Below are 4,549 nucleotides of genomic sequence, written 5' to 3'. Positions count from 1 at the left end.
GTGTCTATGCGGACGCCGAGTAAAATGCCCCCGACCTACCACGGGGCGGGCGAGAAAACCACCGAAAGTTAATCCCGCCCGACAATCGGTCGAGAAAACTTTGAGAGAAATTTCGCCTACCCGTCTCCGATATAGCAAGAAAATCTAAATCATAATCTCTACAACCATCAGCAATGTGGGAATGCTTAGCCAAGTCACGAAGACCTCTCGCTATTCCGGAACATGCCATTCATCGAGAAACTATTTTAGATTTAGAATTCTTGCCATACCTTCGAGATTTCTTTCCAACCGATGATCGAGAACCACGTTCGGACGCTTGTAAATCAGAACTAAGCTCCGCGTGTTCTAAATCAACTTCTGAAATGTTGCCAATTATAGCCGAGAGAATTTGACCATCTAGGATGTCATCATCATCATCATCATCGTCTATAATTGCCGTTTCAGGCCCAGTGGAGACATTCGGAGCAACCGTTAAACGGTCAAGCTCTGTTTGTCTCAACACATTAGCCGAAACAGAAATCTCATCAAACCGACTACCCAAGGAAACCCCTAGGCTACTCAAATTAGAAGAAATACGAGTACCTAAAAAAGAAACAAAAGACTTAGACGGTTGTTTAATACCTGCCGTGTCAAGGTTCATCTCCGCCTTGCGTCGCATGGCTCTCTGCATGACGTCCTCATCCGGTTTTAATCGGAGGTGATTTTAATTTGTTGAGGTTTCCTCATGAGAAAAGTAAAGGCCGCTTTGATGGTCATTGGCCTTTCTTGTTCAACGCTGTCATCGATAGCCTTGATTTAAGAGAGGTGTTTATGACTGGTCGGCAGTTTACTTGGGCAAACAGCTTGCCGGAGCCCACATACGAGAAACTAGATCGCGTGTTGATGGATACCGAATGGGAAAATAAATACCCTATGGTGTCGGTCCGTGCACTAGAACGTATTGAAAAACTGTCTGACCACGCTCCCATCCTTTTAACCACTGGGAATCCCAGACCCGTTTGTAAACGGCCGTTCAAATTTGAACTGGGCTGGATATATCGAGAGGGATTTCATAATATGGTTAAAAGGGTTTGGGAAAGACCGGTCGGGGGGAGTACGCCTATCTTGAGATGGAATAATAAAATGCGGTCTATGCGCAAACATCTCTCTGGTTGGGCTGCCCATATGGCTGGTATTCTTAAAAAAGAAAAGACTCGCTTATCAAATGTCATTCATGAGCTTGAGGCTGTTGCGGAGATTAGACCACTGTCTACACATGAGATTGAGCTTAAAAATCAATCCAATGAACAGATGGCGGGTCTTCTTCGCGAAGAGGAACTCAAATGGTATCAACGATCCAAAGCTCAATTCATCTTGGAAGGAGACTCAAATACGCGGTATTTCCATGGCTTAGCCAATGGGAGACACAGGAAAAAACGTATTCACTCTCTTATTCAAGAAGAAGGGTAGATTGAAGGCCATGAGCAAATCAAGTCTTACATTACTAATTATTATAAGAGTCTGTTTGGTCCTCCAGAGGAAAGTACTTTCTCTCTTAACGAGGACTTAACGGATGATATACCCCAAGTTTCTTTGGAAGAAAACGGCTTGCTAACCGCACCTTATACTGAGGAAGAGGTTAAGAAGGCAGTTTTCCAAATGGAATGCAACAAATCACCGGCTCCAGATGGGTTTCCAGCAGAGTTTTATCAAACCTTATGGGATACTATTAAATCGGACCTTCTAGATTTGTTCAGTGATTTACACATTGGACAACTAGAATTATTTCGTCTAAATTTTGGTGAAGTTATCTTGTTACCGAAAATTAATGAGGCAGAAATGATCCAACAATATAGACCCATTTGCCTATTAAATGTAAGTTTCAAGATTTTCACGAAAGTGGCCACCATTAGACTTAATACGGTTGCGGATCATGTTGTTTTACCATCGCAGACAGCGTTTATGCAAGGACGTAATATCCTTGATGGAGTGGCGGTTTTGCATGAGACGGTACATGAGATGCATTCTAAGAAATTAAATGGGGTTATTTTAAAACTTGATTTTGAGAAGGCGTATGATAAAGTTAAATGGTCTTTCCTTCAACAGACACTCAGGATGAAAGGCTTTTCGCCTGAGTGGCGAGCTCTAATTAATGATTTCGTGTATGAAGGTAGTGTTGCAATCCGGGTTAATGATGACACCGGACACTACTTCCAAACACGAAAAGGGTTACGCCAAGGGGATCCGCTATCTCCGATGTTGTTTAACATCGTAGCGGATATGTTGGCAGTACTCATAGAGAGAGCCAAGTCTGATGGTCAGATTGAAGGTGTGATTCCACATCCGGTTGATGGTGGCTTATCTATCCTTCAATACGCCGATGACACAATTCTTTTTATGGCGTAATATCCCAGGTTTAGAGGCAATAAAATGAGAGAACACCAAAGTGTGCATTGCATTCATGCATAGAAAATCCGGGGAATTTTCGCTTTCAAATAAAACCTACGTCACAAGTAATCTGAAGTTTCACTTGACTTGCCGGAATTGAAGTAGCTCATCAAGTCAAGCGCTATAAACTTCACTGTGATCTTTGCTAAAACCTTGTTTTGGGTAGAGATGATTGTGATCTATGGATTAGATCAAATGGAATTAGATTTACAACAACCCATTCTTTAAGAATCAAACTCTAACTTATTAACACTTAAAAGTTAGCAACTACCTTTGTGTGTAAATTAATTCACTTATAAATAAGTTAAACCACGAGGGTCTAAAGTGCATAAAAGCCACACATTCTTGTTTAAATCATAACTTATTAAATACATGGAATATCATAAAACTAAATCCATTTACATTACGAATTATAGTTCAAACTATTTGAATCAAACTAACTATGAGTATTTTGAAACTCATATGACCATGCCTTGGTGAAATCAAATCCAACTATCCAAATTTGAGGAATAACCCTCAACTTTGACCTTTTCACCAATATTATAATATAAATCCAATCAAATATAATATAGTGACTCATCAACAATAATAAAACCATCCACAAGATATCTAGTGACAAATGCCACTTGGCTATCCAAAAATAAATCATATGAGAGGATAATGATCTATGCCATGTGGGATGAAAATATCTACATGACTTGCTTTCCAAGCTTTGCCACCTCATGCTCAAAGGATTGCTATGGATGAGGGCATGACAACCAAGCACCTTACTCATCAAACCAACACAAGAGTCACCACCTATGTGTCATGATACTAGAGCTTGCCCAAGCCTATAAATAGAGCCACACCCTTCATCCATTTGCTCATCAAGTACCATGATACATGGGCACAAACACATAGAGCCACTCCATGTGAATTAGCTAGGATCAAGATGAAGAAGCTAGGAGGTGGAGGCATACCACAAGATGCAGGTTTATCAGATTTCCTGAAGAACAAGTTACAGAAGATACCAAGGTAGAATTCCTAGGGAAACCATATATGTAGAGGATCATATCATCATCTCTTGAGTAGAACCTTAGGATATTCCATGATATTGAGAAGTGAGAGAGGTTATAGATGCTAACCATATCCATGTCTATCCTAGAGAATATTAGAGTAGTATTAAATTCTACTTGTTCAAACCAACCTTTAATCTTGTAGATGAGAACCATGTACCATTAGTGAAACATAACCAAAGGTTATGCTCATATTCTAATCCTAGTTGTGTATCACATTGGTGATCACCACTTAAATCCTAAACTACATTTGAATTCCAACCCATGGATTAATTTGGATTATAATTAGAACCCTGCCATGCCTCATGCCTATTTAATACTTCAATTAGTGAAGCATCACCAAAACCCTAAACCATTTCATTTGGGATCCACTCCACATACAATCATAAGTCCTAACTTGTGTATCATAGATCACAAGTATAAGCCAAGTCATACATACTTTAGAACTAAATGCCATTTGATGAGTAAAGTGAAACCAATATCCAAACCATCTTCTTAAACCCTAAGAACCCACATGAAATCATAAACTCATTCTATTCACAACATCATTTAATTGAAACTTCAACCATAATGAAAAATAGATATGAACAATCAATATTGTTAAGCACACTAGTTTAACCTAATAATATTCTTACCATTCACATGTTCTAAATTTCAAACCATTTAAATGGATTTGGTTCCTAAATTAAAAAGGGAATTCAAATAAATAAATAAACCATTAATACTTTACTCAAGCCTCACAAGATATCAATTAAGTCCTAACTAAATATTTGTTTAAACAACAAGACTATGCAAGTAGGCATTATCATCAAGTTATATTGACAATCAAATATTTTAGAACCTGCAAAACAAAATAGAAATCAGATTTGAATTCAAATAACAAAATGCAAAACAGAAAATAAAAACAGAAAATGAAAAGAAAATAGAAGAGAGGAAGACTTACCCCGGTGGACCGTCGCAGCCCAAAGACCGCACCAGCCGAAGCAGCCCACGTTGAAGCCCAAGCACCAGCCCAGCCCAAAACCACTTACCGTTTCGCCAGCCTTTAAAAATCGTGCGAGAATAAA

Source organism: Lolium rigidum, chromosome 1 (assembly GCF_022539505.1).
Source record: "Lolium rigidum isolate FL_2022 chromosome 1, APGP_CSIRO_Lrig_0.1, whole genome shotgun sequence".
Taxonomy (NCBI): domain Eukaryota; kingdom Viridiplantae; phylum Streptophyta; class Magnoliopsida; order Poales; family Poaceae; genus Lolium; species Lolium rigidum.
The sequence above is the reverse complement of the archived record's forward strand: the minus strand, read 5'-3'. Positions refer to the sequence as shown.